Here is a 20,988-nt window from a genome sequence, read left to right as displayed (position 1 = left end):
TACGTGTCCTTGATATGTATGTCCCTGTCAGGCAGGGAAGAGATGGTCGAGTGAGGGAACCATGGTTGACAAGAGAGGTTGAATGTCTTGTTAAGAGGAAAAAGGTGACTTATGTAAGGCTGAGGAAACAAGGTTCAGACAGGGCATTGGAGGGATACAAGATAGCCAGGAGGGAACTGAAGAAAGGGATTAGGAGAGCTAAGAGAGGGCATGAACAATCTTTGGCGGGTAGGATCAAGGAAAACCCCAAGGCCTTTTACACATATGTGAGAAATATGAGAATGGCTAGAGCGAGGGTAGGTCCAATCAAGGACAGTAGCGGGAGATTGTGTATTGAGTCTGAAGAGATAGGAGAGGTCTTGAATGAGTACTTTTCTTCTGTATTTACAAATGAGAGGGGCGATATTGTTGGAGAGGACAGTGTGAAACAGATTGGTAAGCTCGAGGAAATACTTGTTAGGAAGGAAGATGTGTTGGGCATTTTGAAAAACTTCAGGATAGACAAGTCCCCCGGGCCTGACGGGATATATCCAAGGATTCTATGGGAAGCAAGAGATGAAATTGCAGAGCCATTGGCAATGATCTTTTCGTCCTCACTGTCAACAGGGGTGGTACCAGGGGATTGGAGAGTGGCGAATGTCGTGCCCCTGTTCAAAAAAGGAACTAGGGATAACCGTGGGAATTACAGACCAGTTAGTCTTACTTCGGTGGTAGGCAAAGTAATGGAAAGGGTACTGAAGGATAGGATTTCTGAGCATCTGGAAAGACACTGCTTGATTAGGGATAGTCAGCACGGATTTGTGAGGGGTAGGTCTTGCCTAACAAATCTTATTGAATTCTTTGAGGAGGTGACCAAGCATGTGGATGAAGGTAAAGCAGTGGATGTAGTGTACATGGATTTTAGTAAGGCATTTGATAAAGTTGATGGTAGGCTTATGCAGAAAGTAAGGAGGCATGGGATAGTGGGAAATTTGGCCAGTTGGATAACAAACTGGCTAACCGATAGAAGTCAGAGAGTGGTGGTGGATGGCAAATATTCAGCCTGGATCCCAGTTACCAGTGGCGTACCGCAGGGATCAGTTCTGGGTCCTCTGCTGTTTGTGATTTTCATTAATGACTTGGATGAGGGAGTTGAAGGGTGGGTCAGTAAATTTGCAGACGATACAAAGATTGGTGGAGTTGTGGATAGTAAGGAGGGCTGTTGTCGGCTGCAAAGAGACATAGATAGGATGCAGAGCTGGGCTGAGAAGTGGCAGGTGGAGTTTAACCCTGAAAAGTGTGAGGTTGTCCATTTTGGAAGGACAAATATGAATGCGGAATACAGGGTTAACGGTAGAGTTCTTGGCAATGTGGAGGAGCAGAGAGATCTTGGGGTCTATGTTCATACATCTTTGAAAGTTGCCACTCAAGTGGATAGAGCTGTGAAGAAGGCCTATGGTGTGCTCGCGTTCATTAACAGAGGGATTGAATTTAAGAGCCGTGAGGTGATGATGCAGCTGTACAAAACTTTGGTAAGGCCACATTTGGAGTACTGTGTACAGTTCTGGTCGCCTCATTTTAGGAAGGATGTGGAAGCTCTGGAAAAGGTGCAAAGAAGATTTACCAGGATGTTGCCTGGAATGGAGAGTAGGTCTTACGAGGAAAGGGTGAGGGTGCTAGGCCTTTTCTCATTAGAACGGAGAAGGATGAGGGGCGACTTGATAGAGGTTTATAAGATGATCAGGGGAATAGATAGAGTAGACAGTCAGAGACTTTTTCCCCGGGTGGAACAAACCATTACAAGGGGACATAAATTTAAGGTGAAAGGTGGAAGATATAGGAGGGATATCAGAGGTAGGTTCTTTACCCAGAGAGTAGTGGGGGCATGGAATGTACTGCCTGTGGAAGTAGTTGAGTCGGAAACATTAGGGACCTTCAAGCAGCTATTGGATAGGTACATGGATTACGGTAAAATGATATAGTGTAGATTTATTTGTTCTTAAGGGCAGCACGGTAGCATTGTGGATAGCACAATTGCTTCACAGCTCCAGGGTCCCAGGTTCGATTCCGGCTTGGGTCATTGTCTGTGCGGAGTCTGCACGTCCTCCCCGTGTCTGCGTGGGTTTCCTCCGGGTGCTCCGGTTTCCTCCCACAGTCCAAAGATGTGCGGGTTAGGTGAATTGGCCAATGATAAATTGCCCTTAATGTCAAAATTGCCCTTGGTGTTGGGTGGAGGTGTTGAGTTTGGGTAGGGTGCTCTTTCCAAGAGCCGGTGCAGACTCAAAGGGCCGAATGGCCTCCTTCTGCACTGTAAATTCAATGATAATCTATGATTAATCTAGGACAAAGGTTCGGCACAACATCGTGGGCCGAAGGGCCTGTTCTGTGCTGTATTTTCTATGTTCTATGTGTGTATATAGTTATATGTTATTAATAAACACTTATTGTTCAACCATACAAACCTTTAGTTCTCTTCATTAGAGAACATACAAAATGCTGCCTGAAATAGGTCAATCTTTTGGCTGCCCAGTGGTAGGTACATGAAAGCCACAAAGGCCCAATCATCAGGGTAATTGGAGCTGTGAGGTTGCTGAACCCAAATCTGAGGCCTTCACTGCTCCATTATCATTTATTTTAACAGGTGTACGATCAACTTCAATGTAACTTAAGCTGTTGGTTGCAGAAGATTTATATTGTTGATACATTACACAAATTCACACAGTGGCATAAACAGTTCAACAGTTGTGGCCAACTGCTTTTAAGATCCAACAGCAAAGTTTTTTGTCTGTGTATGTATGTAATGTATATGTATTTTTTAATATATGCATGCATATATTGCATTTCTTTAGCACAGCACACATGCATCTTATTCAAATCCATTTTATTACATTGCACTGGTTATTCTTCATCACAATCAACATGAAAAATATGTTAAAAGGTAGGAACAGTGAAGGATTTCATACGCTGTAAGTGGAATGTTTGTTTTACCCAATTGCGGCAAAGGTAAAATTATCAAAAAACAAACTCAAAAATAGTGAAAGCAGTGCTGAGTTTTAGCTAGGATTTTAACTTGATAGGCCACTATAAACATCCTCATTGACATTGCCCACCCAGTCAAGCACTGGACATTTTAAAGAGACCTTATTCTGTTGTGAAACAATTGCAAGTGAAACGCATCATAATATTTAAAAGTGAATTCATTTGAAGTTATTGCATTATTCATTATAATAATTCATTGGATCTGTGACCAGATTATGAGTTATGTTGTCGGGAGGTTAGTACTGTTGCTTCACAGCGCCAGGGACCTGGGTTCGATTCCCGGCTTGGGTCGCCGTCTGTGCGGAGTCTGAACATTCTCCCCGTGTCTGCGTGGGTTTCCTCCGGGTGCTCCGGTTTCCTCCCACAGTCCAAAGACGTGCGGGTTAGGTGGATTAGCCATGCTAAATTGCCCTTAGTGTCCAAAAGGGTTAAATGGGGTTACTGGGTTATGGGGGTGTGGGTTATGTAGGGTGCTCTTTCCAACGGCCGATGCAGACTCGATGGGCTGAATGGCTTCCTTCTGCACTGTAAATTCTATGAATGGACAACCCAGTTCCTACAACTTACAGCTAATGAGTTAACAATTTGGTTTCAGCACCAAACCATTGCCTCCTTCCTCCCTTGAAAGTATTGTTTTGAGCTCATCCCTTTGTGCCAAAATTGCCAGAGATCATATGCGAAGATATTTTTTGTTGCAGTGTAATCACGACCCCCAATGTACATTAGCTCCATACTTGTGACTTACCAGTAAAAGCCCTTCAGAGCTATGAATATTTAACAGCAATGCTATGACAGAATTATTTTCCACAGGCATTCTGTGGAGGATGCCGTTGCCTTGGCATGGTCACTGCGTGGTTCCTCGAGCTTATCTCACTGAATTTGTCTTTTTTTAAATGAAGAATGGTGAAAGAAGCGAGACTGCCATGTAAGGCTTTGAGTGCTGACCCTGCTTAACAATGTGTAACTTATGCGGGCACACAAAGGGGCTCTGTATCTTTAAATCTGTTTTGCTCAATATGCTCTTTGTATAACGAATCGTTTGCCATTCTGCAGGTGTCGAGCACTTCCTCTGACCGTTAATTCTTCGCCCTCTCGGAAGCACGCCCCAGCAGCATTTATCCGGCTGCTGCATCTCGCCTCGGACTGGTTACACAAGTGACCAGATTATAGTTGGTAAACATTTTGCCTTGGCTATTGCGGAACGGTGGAGGAGGGGCGTTTCTGCAGGGCCGTGCAATCTTGTGCAAAAGGCAATGGGGGGAGGGGGACGCTGACAGATAAAGAAAAATGTAAAGCAGCAGGCACCTCCCCAGATGTGCTTCTGCTTGGAGCTGTTTTTATGACTGGAGCGGACACATGCCTCCGGGCAGAACCAGGCACAGATCGGTTCCATCCATTGCACGGCTGACATTTTTCGTTCATTAAAGTCCAACTGTCTGCATTAAGCAAAAAAAAAATTCTCCAAGTGATGACATTCTTAAAGGGCAGAGCAACGAATGTGTTGTGAATTAGCTCATTTTCCAGCAGCACTATCAACCGAAAGCTGCACTTGCCGCAGATTACTGTCAGCCTGCGACTGATTGTTTTTTTACTACTATCCTGACAAATCACTGTCGCCTATCTGCGGGGAAATTCCTCAATGGCAGACGCGTGCCAATTTTAAAGAAGAAGCAGCACAGCCCTGAAACGTGACTCTGTCTTCTAGTCTGGTGTGTTTCAGTGGGAGTTCGGGTCACATTCCAGCAATAAGTTGCAAAGCAATTCCAGGACATTAAGAATCAGCACGGTTAAATGCCTTCTGCGGGCAAAAAATAAAGCCCTTTCCAAGAGATAGCCTGTTTTCACTGTAACGCTGCTTTTTCTACCATTGTTAAAATCTACACAAAAAAAAGTCTGAAGCCGAATAGCTCAAAGGAATAGAAGTTATCTAAACCAGCCTCAGCCATTTTGAACCTTGACTCTGAATCATTCTGCTGCCTGAACATGTTTAACAATGAGTTGCTGAGGTGAATTATTTCAAGCTGGAAGCTCAACTATTTGACTCCCAGATGTGAGGCTGCGATGTTCAAATCTTTAGGCGGCCTTGCACTTGAACTTGAGCCTGTTTTGTCTGGACTCAGACCAGGGCCTCTAGATCAAATAACACACAGAAGTCAGAGCTCCATTTAATGGGGGAAGGGGTTGGTGGGAGAGAGGCTGATTGCAGTCTGTCTGACTTGAATTATAGCTCCTGCCAGCCAGCCAGCCAGCCCGCCCTTAATGACCAGGAGAAGCCTGCAGTAACAGTTACTTGCAGTAACAGAGCAGTTCTCCTTCCTGTCTGAATTCAGGAGGACTGATTGTAACTGGGCAGGAAGATGAGAAACTCAGGCAACCCGAATGTTAAAACAGATGAAAGATATTCATCTTGATCACATTTCTGATTTTAATCCCAATTGGAATTGCTGTATTATTTAATTCTTGCCTTCCTTTGAGCCTTAGCCCTTCCCATTGTTTGTTAAAGAGGTTCAGAATGTTTGTTAAGAGGTTCAAATCCACCTTCCAAATGGAATCCAGTTTGCTAATATACTCTGTTTACCTGGAGTCCTTGTGAAGGGACATCGACTTGTGGCTTCAGGGAGGAGGTCAGCACTTGATGCCTCTTGGTGGAGTGGAGGGAGTTTTGCCCGAGCAAGCATTTGTCAGAAATTAGGGCAAACTCATCTCCCTGCGTGATTTCCTGACCAGTTGAAAACCAAATGCCGCATTTGACTAGTTTCCGCTTCCCCATCACCTGGGCAGGCAGGAGAAACAATCCCTTATTTAAGGACAACAGTACGTTGCCTTTGTAAATCGACTCTAACACAGGGCACCTTGCAGAGATATCAGGATAATTCAAATCCCTGAATTTGAAAATAATCTTGAAATATCTGGGGGGGGGGGGGGGCACTCCTATTTACATAACACCTTTCATGATCTCATGACATATTCAAAAGTGCTTAAAGCCAATGAATTGCATTTGTCATGTGAGAGTACCTTTAAGAAATGGGTGTTTATAAATGGGTGTGTATATACATATCTGTAGTGAGAGTACCTTTAAGAAATGGGTGTTTACTACTGCAGTGCTGTCTGTCAGATTTTTACTTTCATTTTTGAGCAGGCTGCAGGGTGTGTTTTAGTTTTGTTTTCAGAGCTGGATAGCTGCAGTCACAGCCAGAAGGTGTATGAATCTCTCACTGTAATCTAAAAACTGTAATTGATCCTGGTGATTTAAAACTAATAACAGTAGTGACTTTAACCTGATGTGCTTCTGTTGAAAGGTATTTTAAGTCTTGTGGATGTTAAAAGGAAAGCTTAAATGATTACTTAGTGTTGTATTCTTTGGGAGTTGTATTTGAATTAATGGTTGCTAAGATGTTCACTGTATGTTTTAAAAAGGTTAACTTGAGTTCATAGAATAAACATTGTTTTGTGCTTTAAAAAATACTTTTCCATTTCTGCTGTACCACACCTGTAGAGTGGGCCGTGTGCTTCCCATACCACAATCTATTAAAAGTTGTGCGTCAGGTGAACTCCATGAAACACTTTGGGGTTCTCTAAACCCTGGCCCATAACAAATTGGGGGCCCGTCCGGGATAAAAGTCTATCTATTGGATTGGCTTAGTGAACGTAGACAGTGAGGGGTGAGCATATGTGGTTGCTTTTCAAGTGTGATATTCTAGTTTAAGTAGGGGGGGTGTTGTAGACAATGGCTCTTTCAGAGGCTCAGACGTTTTGGGGGTGGAGACGGTCACACGCAGTCCCTTACGGACAGAGACTAAAAGCAGACTGTTAGATTTGGCAAAAACATTGCAGTTAACATTACCTGACAAAATGCGAAAAGGTGAAGTAATTATGGCGGTGGCTAAGCATTTAAAGTTGCCTGAGATACGGTTTGACTCATTGGAAATGGCAAAAATTCAGTTGCAAATTAAACAAATGGAACATGAGAAAGAATTAAAGCAGTTTGAATACGAAAGAGATAGAGAGAAAAAAGAAAGAGATAGAGAGGAAAAAGAAAAGGATAGAGAAGAAAGGAGAAAAGAAATAATAGCCCTAAAGAAAGAGAAAGGGAGATAAAGATCAGGGAAAAAGATAAAGAGAGTTTGAACTTCAGAAAATGGCCATGAAACATGAGTCAGTTAAAATTGGCAGACATAAAGGGAAACATACAGTTGGATGATAGTGAAGAGGATAGTGAGAAAGAGCGTCAAAGTCAAAAGCTTGGTGGGAATCTATTTAAATATGTCCAAGCATTGTCAAGGTTTGACGAGAAGGGGGTAGAAGCCTTTTTCACTTCATTTGAGAAGGTGGCTAAACAAATGAAATAGCCACAGGACATGTGGGTATTACTGATTCAAACAAAGCTGGTAGGTAGGGCTCGTGAAGTGTTTGCATCACTATTGGAGGAGGTATCTGGGACGTATGAGGAGTTGAAAAAATCCATCTTAGCTGCAAATGAACTAGTGCCTGAAGTCTACAGACAAAGGTTTAGAAATTTAAGGAAAGAATTTGGTCAAACATACATGTCATTTTGAAAGGCTTAAACAGAGTAATTTTGATCGCTGTATAAGGGCTTTGAAAATAGACCAAACCTATGAAGCTCTCAGAGAAATTATACTTTTGAAGGAGTTTAAAAATTCAATTCCTGATGTAGTGAGAACTCATGTGGAAGAACAGAGGGTTAGAACTGCGAGGTTAGCAGCAGAAATGGCAGATAATTATGAATTAGTTCATAAATCAAAGCTTGGTTTCCGACATCACTTTCAGCCTGTGAGGGACAGAAACTGGGGACATGAGAAATACTCAAGTGGTCGAGGCAAAGGTGATCTGATGGGAGATAATAAGGAGAATGGACCTCAGATTAAAAAACAAATCCAGGAGGGTGGAAAAGAAATAAAAAATTTCAAATATTTTCAGTGTAATAGACTAGGCCATGTAAAGTCACAGTGTTGGTGGTTGAAGAAAAGCACTGGGAAGGCTGATGTGGTAAAACAGGATAAGACAGTGGGGTTTGTGAAAGTGGTAAAGGAAAGCCCAAGTGAAGTGAAGGAGGTGCAAAAGATTGTACAGCCTGATCAAGAGGTGATTTGATAAGAAGGTGCCAGATCTCTTTAAAGAATTTACTTGTGTGGGTAAAGTTTATTCATGTGTATCAGGAGGAGCAGGTAAAGAAGTCACAATTTTAAGAGATGCAGGAGCTAGTCAATCTTTAATGGTAAGAGATGATGAGTTATGTAATTTGGGAAGAATGTTGCCAGAAAAGGTGGTAATATGTGAAATTCAGGGTGAGAGGATTAGTGTTCCATTATATAAGGTAAGGTTGGAAAGTCCAGTGAAGAGTGGTGAAGTGGTAGTAGGAGGAATAGAGAATCTATCTTGTCCAGGAATACAGTTTATCTTGGGTAATGATATAGCTGGATCGCAGGTGGGAGTGATGCCTACTGTGGTGGATAAGCCAGTGGAAAATCAGACAACTGAAGTGTTGAAGGACCATTATCCTGGGATTTCTCCGGATTGTGTAGTAACAAGGTTGTAAAGTCACAGGTTAAGACAAGAGGAGAAATCAAAGAGTGAAGATGAAGTTGAAGTGCAATTATCAGAAACAATTTTTGATCAGGTGGTTGAAAAAGAAAAACAGGCTGAGGATGAGGCGGATATTTTTAGGTCAGGAAAATTGGCAGAGGTACAACAGAAAGATATAGAAATAAAACGTATGTATCAGAAAGCATACATGGAAGAGGAATCTGAGTGTATACCAGAGTGTTATTGCCGTAAAAGTGATGTCTTGATGGGAAAATGGAGACCTTTACATATGCAGGCGGATGAAAAGTGGGCAGAAGTTCAGCAAGTAGTATTGCTGGTAGGATATAGAAAGGAGGTGTTGCGAGTTGCACATGAGCTACCAGTGGGAGGTCATTTGGGAATAAGGAAAACTCAAGCTAAAATACAAAAACATTTTTATTGGCCTGGACTACATAAAGATGTAGTTAGATTTTGTCAATCATGTCACACATGTCAAGTGATAGGGAAACCTCAAGCAGTGATAAAACCAGTGCCCTTAATACCCATTCCAGCATTTGAGGAACCTTTTACAAGGGTCCTAATTGATTGCATAGGACCGCTTCCTAAAACAAAAAGTGGAAATCAGTTACTTTTAACGATAATGGATGTATCTACTAGGTTTCCAGAGGCCATTCCAGTACGTAATATTACAGCTAAAAGGATTGTGGAGGAATTACTTAAATTCTTTACTAGATTTGGACTACCCATAGAAATACAATCGGATCAAGGATCAAATTTTACCTCAAAGTTATTCAAAGAAGGTCTGGATAACTTTGGAATAAAACAATTTATATCAACTGTGTACCATTCAGAATCACAGGGAGCGTTAGAAAGGTGGCATCGGACATTAAAGACAAGATTATCCAGAGGATTGGGATAAAGGAATTCCATTCGTACTGTTTGCAATTAGGGGTGCACCTAATGAGTCAACCAAATTTAGTCCTTTTGAACTAATTTTTGGTCATGAGGTAAGAGGACCACTTAAATTGATTAAGGAAAAATTGGTGAGTGAGAAATCAGAAATTACATTATTGAATTACATGTCAAATTTTAGAGAACGATTAAATAGAGCAGGTCAATTGGCTGGACAACATTTAAAAGTTGCACAACATGTGATGAAACGGGTAGCGGACAAGAAATCCAAAGTTCGTAGTTTTGCCAGTGGAGATAAAGTTTTAGTATTGTTACCAGTGGTAGGTGAACCTTTAAATTTAGGTTTTGTGGACCTTATCAGATTGAAAGGAAATTAAGTGAGGTGAATTATGTGGTAAAACGCCAGATAGAGGGAAAACTCACCGAATGTGAGATGTGAATATGCTTAAAAGGTACTTTGAAAGGGAAGGAGAGAAAAAGGAGATTTTAATGATTCTAACTCAAAGTGACAAACCAAATCCAGAAGACTGTGAATTTGACATACCTCAAATTTAATTGGAAAATGAGGATGTTCTTACAAATTGGGATAAATTGTTGAGTTACCTTCCAGAGGAAAAACAAACTGACCTGAAAGAGTTATTGATATAACGTGGGCAAATTTGTAGAGATAAATTGGGAAGTACTAAAATGGGCTATAGATGTGGGAAATGCTGTTCCAATCAAACAAATCAATACAGACTTAACCCTTTAAAATTGGCTCAGGTTACCAAAGAGATTGAGAGTATTCTTGAAAATGGCATAATTGAAGTGGGTTGCAGCCAATGGAGCTCACCCATAGTGATGGTAACAAAACCAGATGGTACCCAATGGTTTTGTGTGGATTATAGAAAGGTCAATGCAGTTACAAGAACGGACTCTTATCCAATCCCACGTTTGGAGGATTGCATTGAAAAAGTGGGACAATCATCTTTTATTTCCAAACTGGATTTACTTAAAGGTTACTGGCAGGTACCTTTATCCGAAAGGGCGAAGGGGATTTCAGCTTTTGTGACTCCAGATGGTATATACCAATTCAAAGTTATGCCATTTGGCATGAAAACCACGGCAACAGCCACGTTTCAACGGTTAACTAACAAAGTTGTTTCAGGATTACCCAATTGTGCGGTAAACATCGAGGATCTGGTAATTTTCAGCCAGACATGGAAAGAACATTTAAAACATCTGATAGAGTTATTCGATCGACTTCAGGAAGCGGGTTTGGTGATAAACCTAGCCAAAAGTGAATTTGGAAAAGCCCAAGTCACTTTCCTTGGCCATACAATTGGACAGGGTCGAATGGTCACACGGGATATGAAACCAACAGTTATTGAGGAGTTTCCGATACCCTCAAGATGAAGAGAAATAATGCAATTTCTTGGCATGAGTGGATTTGATTGAACATTTGTGCAAAAGTTTTGGAGCGTGATTGCTCCACTGATGGACTTGCTGAAGAAACGTCGAAAATTCCAATGGACAGCGGACGTTCAACAGGCATTTGACTGCCTGAAAGCTGTGATAACCAATGCTCCTGTGTTGGGGAATTGCAAGGGACTCTGTGATCAGATTGAACTAAAGTATCTGACTTTAAAGAGACATGCCGAGGCGTGGAGAAATGGATGGATCGTGCAGAGACCTTCTTGTTCAAAGATACTGTCAATCAGGAAGGATTTCAGTTGGAGGAAAAAGAACAAAAATGGACTATATTGTACCTGTTTGCATGTGTTGTTTTTTTTTTTAACAAAAAAATGTATTTTCTGTGTGCATTTCTTAAAGGATGGTGAAAAATGAAACCATCCTTAAGTTGATGGTTTATTTTTTTCTCTTGGGGGGAGGTGTCATGTGAGAGTATGTTTAAGAAATGGGTGTTTATAAATGGGTGTGTATATAAATATCTGTAGTGAGAGTACCTTTAAGAAATGGGTGTTTACTACTGCAGTGATGTCAGAGGGGTGGAGCTGGGCTGTCTGTCAGCTTTTTACTTTCATTTTTGAGCAGGCTGTGTTTTAGTTTTGTTTTCAGAGCTGGATATCTGCCGTCACTGCTAGGTGTATGAATCTCTCTCTGTAATCCAAATACTGTAATTGATCCTGGTGATTTAAAACTAATAATAGTAGTGACTTTAACCTGATGTGCTTCTGTTGAAAGGTATTTTAAGTCTTGTGGATGTTAAAAGGAAAGCTTAAAGGATTACTTAGTGTTGTATTCTTTGGGGGTTGTATTTGAATTAATCATTGCTAAGATGTTCACTGTATCTTTTAAAAAGGTTAACTTGAGTTCATAGAATAAACATTGTTTTGGGCTTTAAAAAATACTTTTCCATTTTTGCTGTACCACACCTGTAGAGTGGGTCGTGTGCTCCCCATACCACAATCTATTAAAATTTGTGGGTCAGGTGAACTCCATGAAACACTTTGGGGTTCTCTAAACCCTGGCCCATAACACATTTGAAGTGTCATTGTTCTCGTGTAGGGAAACAGAATGACCAATTTGCACACAGCAAACTCGCACAAATGGCCGTGTGATGATGATCAGATCATCGTTTTTAGAAATCCTGTTAATGGAGAAATATTAGTCAGGGAACTGTAAAGAACTCTTTCTAAAATAATACCATGAGATATTTTATCTTCACCGAAGAAGGCAGACAGGGCCAGTGTTTAACTGCTTGTTAAAAAAAAAATGGCATCTCCAACAAAGCAGCATTGTTTCAGTACAACATTGAAGCATCAGCTTAGATTTTGTGCTCCATTTCAGGAGTGGTGCTGGTCCCAATGATCTCTCCTCTCTTGTCCTTCTTGACTGTGTAGGCCCCAGGACTAGAAATGCTGTCAAAGTAAGCTTGGTGAGGTTATGCAGCTACCGTGCACTAGTGATAGAAGAGTGGATATTAAGGTCCAGCAGTAAGGATGTTAATCCCAGCCTATAAACATCTGTTCCAAAAGTAAGTTATCATGGAACCCCACTGCTTATGCCACCTGACTCTTGTATTGCACAAAATGTCTTGTGTAACACCAAAGAGGATCAAAGTATAATTTGCACTAAATTTAAATAATGCTGTTTGCCTTTCCACATTGTTATGTCCATTGAAATATCAAGTAATTTGGCAGTACAGAACTTGAGCATTACTGAAAAAAGACATGTTGCCATCTTGCATTCATCAAGACAATTTACAAATGTGAACACAATTTGCACTTCATGAGACGAGTGCTGATTTGTTGGCAAGTGGATTCTGATCAGTAGAGGCATTTCATTGTTGGAAAGTGCACTCTGATTGGTAGAGGCATTGCCATGGAGAATGCACCAGTTAACTGATAGTTAACTGTCAACCTTTGTTTAAATTCAAATCAGTTTAAATTCAAATTTGTTTAAATTCAAATCTGGTCAAGTGGTTGCCCTGGGAAATGAACCAGATAATGGCTGTCACCTATTTTGTTTAGGCAGTTTATGCACTTGTTCTTTCTGTTTACAAAGAACAGGGTCCTGAGTATTAATATATGTAGCTTCTAGTGCGCACAAATGCACCACACTGCGAGCCCAAGTGATAATCTTGAATTGGTTGTCAGGGTAACTGCTAGCACAATCAGTAGTGCTTAGCAAATGCTGTCCAATAACTTCAATATTACCAAGCTTAGTATAAAGCAATGTTTGTTTTAATATTATAATGTTCTTGTGTTTGTAAATTACAGCAGTGTCATATGCATTTGTTACATTCTGGTTCATTGAGACCATATTTTCTAAATAAGACTCTTTGTGTATGTGTGTGTGTAATCACCTCTGCACTGAGTATGCTCCAGGCTCTTAATCTTTGTAGTGATGTGTGTAAAAAAATAATTTGTGCATTTTGACTAGCAATATGTAAAATAAATAGTTAATAAATTGTCACCATAAAGGATTTGTTTTAAACAGGGCTAATTTAGATCTTATTTTGTTCTGGTAATAGCTCCTTTCTGAACAAGTGACTATTGCACTAAGCTAGTTGTGTTGCCCTGTATGATTTACGCCATTTCTCAAGTGTGAAGTTTGCAGAATGGAACTGCCTGTTATCCAGGATGTGAGCTTGATCGATTCTCTGATCGGATTTCTTTACCCAGCAGAAACCAAACGGATTTTCCGGCCATCCCCACTGGCGGGATCTTCCAGTCTGCAGACAGCGACATCTCCATTGCGGGCTCCCTAGCAGCGGCGGGTGCGAACGGGAAACCCCATCGACAATGGCAGGACCGGAAGATTCCACTGCTGGCTAATGGCGAGCGGTCTCCGCTGCCACTAAACACGCCGCGGGTCGCCAGCAAAAGCACTTAAACAACCTCGAGGAAAGGTTGTAGGGTTTCGTTGTACATTTCCTACCTTTGTTTTGCCTAAATAGTGGTTTTAAGTATAATGTTTTAAAAGAAAGGACCGATAACCAAGATGAGCCTGTTTTTTGCCACCTGTCACTGCTGTCGTGGTTAGATGATGGGTGAGAAGCAAAGGTTCTGACAGCAATTAGCCCTGCCATTTACAACTGGAACAAATGGTACACACCCTTATCAATAAATTAAAAATGTTATAGCTTTTTAATCTAACATGTCCCATGTCAATGCTCATTGAAAAATGTCACATCATGCGGCCGGTAATGTACCGTTCTGTGGCTAACCTTGGAGCTCCACTGAAGCTAAGTAGTCTCAAGGCCACTGAGTCGGTTTCTTCGTTAATTCTGAAGCCAATTAGCAGTTAAATTGTTGGTGAGGAAATTTGCAGGTTTGGGCAAGGATTGTAGGTATCCTGCTGTGCATCAGAAAACAATCCAGCATAAAATGATGAACTTCATTTCTTAGGATATTTTTCTGCCGCAACAAAAGACATTTAATTGGTCTACTACCAGTGTTCCAAATTGTAACTTGTTGAATATTTATGTTGGTTTCAATGGAAACATGACAATTCAAGTTATTTTTTTCAATCCACATAATTCAAAAAAATAGAAAATATAAGAGATTGAAAATTACTGGTGAAAATTAGAGTTTTATAACTCCAAAATCAATTCAGTGAATAAATTATTTTCATTTTTAAGAAATAAATGCTAAAAATCTTATTGATCAATCAAAAGTTTGCACGGGATCAACTAAAGCCAGCAAATGTGGTTTATGCTGTGCCTTTGATTTACAGTCGCATCCATCTTGTATCCCTTGATCAAAGTAAAGTCTTTGTGTAATAGCCTGAGGCCCCAAGTATTGGATCACAGCCAGGGCAGCAGTAGGACACACTGGGAGGATTTTTCCAAAATCCATCAGGGTGAGCTTGAAAACCGGCCTGTATCTCGCCAGGTGCACAGCCATATTTACGCTCCCGATTTTTTGGCGTACAGTACAGGATTATGGGGGTGTGGTTTGTGGCATCACTCTGGAAGGGTGGGGCCTGATAGAGCTGGCAATGAAAGCTCCACAGAGATCTAGGCGCCCAAACCGTGGTAGAAATAAATTCCTCCCCCCACCCGACGCTGAAGGACATCTCCCTCCCTCCCTGCCATGCAAGCATCAGTGCACTTTTTTCCTCCACTCCACCCCCAGCCATCAGACACCCGCACCCCACAGAGGGAACCCCCCCCTTCCAATGGGATTCTACAGAGAGCTCATCCCTGGCAGTGCCAAGATGAGGGGAAACTGCCCAAGCAAATCCCTCACCACCCAGGAGCTATACTTATCTGTGCGTCCCTGGTGTTATTAAGTGTTCTCACTTCCTCTTTTTCTGCAGAAAACACAACTGCTTTTGATGTTGTCCAAGAGCTGTCAATCATAGCTAGGTGTTTAGAATCAGCGTGGCTGGACAGACAGCAGGGTACTTGAGATGTATTCAAGTGAAGGAAATGAAATTAAACAATCTAGACAACTGGCTGTGTGCAAGGTATCAATCACAGCCCAGTGCATGCAATTTCCTATTGATGTGAATGAAAGCCTTGCAGATCAAAGATCTGAGGGGGGTTAAACCCAGCTCATATGTTTTCGTCTAGGAATTTACAGGTGGTGCTTTCTCTGCGTGAGCCTGCACAGTTGAGTTTTAAAGCAGCGATTTTTTTTTTTGAATGTCGCTGCCTGGTCTGGTGTGTAGCTTCCAGGCAGGCGTATCTGTAATGTGAGATTTTCTGGTGAGTGTCTTTGTTTTGGGGCGTCTCTATAGTGGTGGGTTTCTGGTGGGGGTCTCTTTTGGGGGGTTTCTGGTGGGGGTCTCTTTTGGGGGGTCTCTGGTGTGGATATCTAATGGGGGGGTTTCTGGTAGGGTTCTCTAATGGGGTTCTCTGGTGAGGGTGTCTCTTTCGGGGGGTCTCTGGTGGAGTTTCTGGTGGGGGTCTCTCTTATTGGAGGGTCTCTGTAACGGGGGAGTTTCTGATGAGGGTCTCTCTCATGGAGGGCTGGGTCACCAATGACACAACAAATCCTGTGGTTGGGGAAGGGGCAAGTTGTGTTGTGGGGGGTCAGTCGGCAGACCTCACCATCAGTCCACCCGCTCTAAATTGGGGTCCCTTAGTGGGATTCGTGATGGAATAGCTGCCATGCATAAGTTTGCATGGCAAGGGATAGTGAATCATAGATCATAGAATTTACAATGCAGGGGGAGGCCATTCGGCCCATTGAGTCTGCACCGGCTCTTGGAAAGAGCACCCTACTTAAGCCCACGCCTCCACCCTATCCCCGTAACCCAGTATCCCCACCTAAGCTTTTTGGACACTAAGGGCAATTTATCATGGCCAATCCACCTAACCACATCTTTGGACTGTGGGAGGAAACTGGAGCACCCGCAGGAAACCCACGCACACACGGGGAGAACGTGCAGACTCCGCACAGACAGTGACCCAAATTGGGAATCGAACCTTGGACCCTGGAGCTGTGAAGCAACAGTGCTAACCACTGTGCTACCATGCTGCCCGTACGAGCACTGGCGATTAATCTCCGGTGGGAGAACATAGTCTGCCAAAAGCAGAATCCTGCCCATAGTTCTTCGAGGTGGTAAAAGTCGGCCTTGGCAGGTGCTAACAATGGAGATTTGGTAAGTTGCTACAGCGCATCTTGTTGATGGTAAACACTGTAGCTGCTGTGCGCCGGTGGTTATAATGTAAATATCTGGATGTGAATTAGAACAGACCTGTGACAGACCCTCCACAACTGGATAGGCTGTTAGGTTTTCCAATTACATCACCAGCAGAACTCAGTCGTTTTAAATGTGTTACTCTTGCTGTCAAACATTAAAAATCTAAGCCTTAAAGTGAATATATTATTAATGGTCACTTGTGTGAGATACTAAAAGAGTGAGCACAGTCTGTGTACCCCAGCTGGCTGAGGCAACACCTTCAGAGCGCAAAGAATGGGAGAGAGAGGAAGAAGAAAACAAACATATTACATTTGGAATAATATTGTATCCAGTTGTTGGGTGTGACTCCTGGTGTGAACGATCCAATTAAAGTTGAATCTCTTCAAATGTTACTAAATTTCCATGAGTTTCATAAATGTTTCCAATTTTGTAGGTATTCTAACTGAAGATTCATTTTGTTTACAACATACGAACATGCACTAAAATGAAACTTTCGTAATTCTTTTTTTTAAATTTCCAATTAAGGGGCAATTTAGTGAGGCCAATCCACCTACCCTGCACATCTTTTGGGTTGTGGGAGTGAGACCCACGCAGACATGGGAAGAATGTGCAAACTCCACACACCCGGGTCTTCTGCACATGAGGCAGCAGTGCTAACCACTGTGCCGCCCAGATCTCCTTGTAATTAATGCACGATTTATCATTCTATCTCAGTGCCCGCTTTAGAGGAAGAATGATTATAAAAGAAGTTCACAGAGAATATGATTTGGCAACCTCCAGTGTGAATGAGATAAGGGAAAGTGATTATATCTTTACTATGTCTGTATTTCGATTTTGCACAGACCTAAAACTTCTTGCAATAAATGTGATATAATTATTCGTCTACGGTTTTGTAAATGGGACAGAGTGTTACTCAATGAATTATGGTCAGTTTTTTTCTGCCCGATATGAAATTATGATCACTTGAAAAAAATGAGATGAAAATCGCTTATTGCCACAAGTAGGCTTCAAATGAAGTTATCGAGCTGCGGGGGAACAGACACGCTTAATAAATTGTAGCGCACAAAGACTCCGTGAGACGAATAGAGTGAAGTCGATGAGGCTTTATTAAGTGTGTCTGTTCCCCCGCAGCTCGATAGTAGAATGGCCTGCGGGGGAGGACTCCGGCTTCTTATACTCCGCCTTCAGGGTGGAGCTAGAGGTCAACGGCCAACCAGGACCCGGGATCTGTCAGCCAATGACATTAGGGCTTCCAGCCCCACATGATCCCTAATACATACTACCACACTGTGAAAAGCCCTTAGTCGCCACATTCCGGCCGGCGCCTGTTCGGGGAGGCTGGTACGGGAATTGGACCGTGCTGCTGGCCTGCCTTGGTCTGCTTTCAAAGCCAGTGATTTAGCCCTGTGCTAAACCAGCCCCTGTGATTGATGTCTATGAGAGACTCCAGGTCTCAGAAGATTGTGGGAAACTGAGGTGCCATACAAAACCAAAGAAATGAGGGACGTCCAATTTATAAAGCTCCTGTCATGACTTCAGGACATCCTAAAGTGCGATCTAAGAGCAGAGAAAAATACGGTCGGCAATGTTTTATGGAACTTCATTCAGTTAGTCATCAAGCATTAAAGAAAAGCAAAAGAATATGACTCCTGATTTAGAAAGATTGCCTGACAGTATCTCAGTTCCAACAGTCTGGAGTAAGCTCAGTTGAATGTGCTATCATACAGTGTGACACTGTTAAATATTTGTTTTGGCAGCAAGCTCCGAAAACTATTTGAAATACCATTTGAAATACCAGCAAAGCACATTTTCTTTATCAGTATGCCTATTTAAAAAGGTTACAGTATGCCTATTTAAAAAGGTTACTGTAAACGTTTCTTGATCATCATCTGACATGTATGACAGTGCCATCTGGCACATGTATAGAATATGAGAGGAGAATTGTTTTTGGAGACAAACCCAAAGTTTATTTTCCGTAACATTTTCATTACATAAAAATATATAACACGGAAAGAAAACATTCAATAAATGATGTGCGTCCTGTGAAGTAAGCTGGAGACATGGGTGACGGTCATTTGATAATACATGCAGTGTTACTAGAGAGCTGTGGCAAACAGAAGAGGTTGCTCTCTTTGTGAATTGTGAGTGCCAACCCTGAAGGCCAGAGGCGAAGTCCAGCATGAACCTGGCAAAAAACTAATGTAAATGGTTGAGATCGAAAAGGATTATGATCTAGTCCAATTGAGATCAACTGTTTAAAGATAATTCATTTTGTTCAAATCCTTGAATGAATCCTTGTTTGCTTTATGTTGGTTCACTTATTTTTACATGATCACTTCGCAAACAGCCGTCCCAATTTGTGTCAGCTGCTTCAGAATGCATGGACATTTTCTCATTGGTGAAGCATTTGGAAAAGCTGTTGAGTCGGCCATTTTCACAATGATATATATACACATGCCTGGTTGGGTCTTTACCACTCTTTTGTAATCACCACTTCCTAACTGAAGTGAGTATCTCAGTTGCACAGACCAAGTCTTTCAGGAAGTTTGAAAAAAATGTTGAAATCTGATGTTATTTTCAAAATGTAATAGCTACAACACACATTCTATCGATTTCAGAAAGGGATTTGAATCCTCACAGTCAATTATGAATAAATCACAGGTTGAATTTGATGACTTATCCACACCACAGAATGCAAAGTCCAGATAAGGCTAATTTCTTTGTACAAACGCATCCTTGGATCACTGGCAGTTCTGCTAGTCCAATGTCAATTCCGTTGGCGCCATTGCTAAAATCTGGGCCACAGTTGCATTCATTGATCAGCGAGCTTTACCATATAGTTAAACCCACCGACAGCAATGAATGTTGATTGTGACCTTTGCTGGGACTTGTTTCTCACATTCCCTGAAATTATTTATAACAATCCTGTTAGCTCCTGTCATAACAAATGGGTTTCAAACCAAGCTGCTTGGGCTGAACTAGCCCAAAGGCAGGTGGAGGAGGTTAGCTACAAGGTACAATCAACGGTCGATGGTTTCTCCAATAGCATCAAACTCACCGACAGCGTTGAATGTTCCCTGAAACCACCAGCAAATGCATTAGAATTTAAAATGGGGAAAATTCCCAGATCTGTGCAACTCTTATTAAGAGTCCGAACTCCTCCTCAGTCTGCAGAGTGCAGTTCTTTTGCCGTTTAATTCTTGCTGTAAAGATGCCTAATCAAATTCATGTCTGCAAAAAGAGTGAAAATTCAGAACAAGGAGTATAGGTGGAATCTCTCTGATTCTTTCTTTTATTTTCTGCAGTTGAATGACTTGCAGGAATTTTTGAAAACTGTTTCGTTGAAAAATAAATCTCTGGCTATTATTATCTTTTGTGCTCACAATGTACCCGTAACGACGAGGAAGCAATGATTGATTGTGCTCGCTGAAAGATATTTTTCCCCCCTCCAAAAGTTTCAACCATTGAGAATGGAAAGTTTGGTAGAAAAGGCAATTAAATATATAATGGTGACAGCAAGAAAAGCACCTTACAAAGAAATTCCTTTTCAAATGGCATGCTTTTTGAATAATACACTACATTGCCTGTGGATAAGTCTGGAATCTGCACAAAGGAAAGAGATGATTATTCATACAAATGTTGAAAGGATGTATTTAAAATGTACACACAAAGGCAGAATCCATATAGAATGTTTAACACACAGCAGTTTTCATCAGCTTGAATCTCTGTGGTTAGATGGTATATAGGGGGACCACAGCACTGTTTTGCATGATTACAGTCTGTTTATGGTAAAACTTGGTTAGCGTGACCGATTCTGTTTCTGGGTTTTACATTACGAAAAGGCATCTGTTTAAATAATTGCAAATTCCCAGTGCACGTAGCATGTAAACAAAAAGGACATTGTCTTTTCAATGAAATACAGAAAGAAAAACCTCTGACTGGTTTTAAGTGCAAAAATAAGTGGGAGAAAATCGCTTTTCCTGTCTTGAATGATGTTTGTAGAGAATAGAATGGCTTGTTAGGTGGATGTGACATATAAGTCAGCTAGTTGGCCGGTATGATGGCTTTGTGTAAAGTACTGGAAGTGTTCAGTGGAATGCCCTATGACTACGCCTCTCTTTGATTGTACAGTGTATGTGTGTGTGAGTGAATGTATGAGCGTTTGTGCATGTGTGGTACATGTGTAGACAATTATATAAGACTCGTAAGAGGCAGTATATGAAAATCACAAATCATTGACTCAGCGGGTTGTTTTCATCCATCTTGGCTATGAGGTATGATCTGAATTTTCCACTCATCCTGTTTGTGCTTAGTATATATTTATAAAGGAATTGCTGGGCTGTTGCTTGCATGGCATGGTCTTAAAGGTTATTGTGACCCAGACACAAGTTATATTATAACGGTTAATTCCAGGCT

At 41.5% G+C, this 20,988-nt stretch overlaps 2 long non-coding RNA genes across 3 annotated transcripts in view; one reads left to right on the top strand and one right to left on the bottom strand.

Annotated features, from left to right (window-relative positions):
- LOC140426540 (uncharacterized) overlaps nucleotides 1-20,988 on the bottom strand; it is a 248,442-nt gene that overhangs the window by 149,822 nt on the left and 77,632 nt on the right. The window contains exon 4 of one of the 2 annotated variants that reach the window (XR_011948224.1): nucleotides 18,514-19,803. The exons of the other annotated variant lie outside the window; for it this stretch is intronic. This is a non-coding gene — a long non-coding RNA (uncharacterized lncRNA). Of the gene's footprint in view, nucleotides 1-18,513; nucleotides 19,804-20,988 lie in introns of those variants that run through there. 2 annotated transcript variants of the gene reach the window in all.
- On the top strand, nucleotides 3,831-14,158 carry LOC140426538 (uncharacterized). Its single transcript, XR_011948221.1, has 3 exons — nucleotides 3,831-3,943; nucleotides 4,072-12,451; nucleotides 13,602-14,158. It is a non-coding gene; the product is annotated as an uncharacterized lncRNA (long non-coding RNA).

Source organism: Scyliorhinus torazame, chromosome 7, assembly GCF_047496885.1.
Source record: "Scyliorhinus torazame isolate Kashiwa2021f chromosome 7, sScyTor2.1, whole genome shotgun sequence".
NCBI classification, from domain to species: domain Eukaryota; kingdom Metazoa; phylum Chordata; class Chondrichthyes; order Carcharhiniformes; family Scyliorhinidae; genus Scyliorhinus; species Scyliorhinus torazame.
The sequence above is the reverse complement of the archived record's forward strand: the minus strand, read 5'-3'. Positions and strand labels throughout refer to the sequence as shown.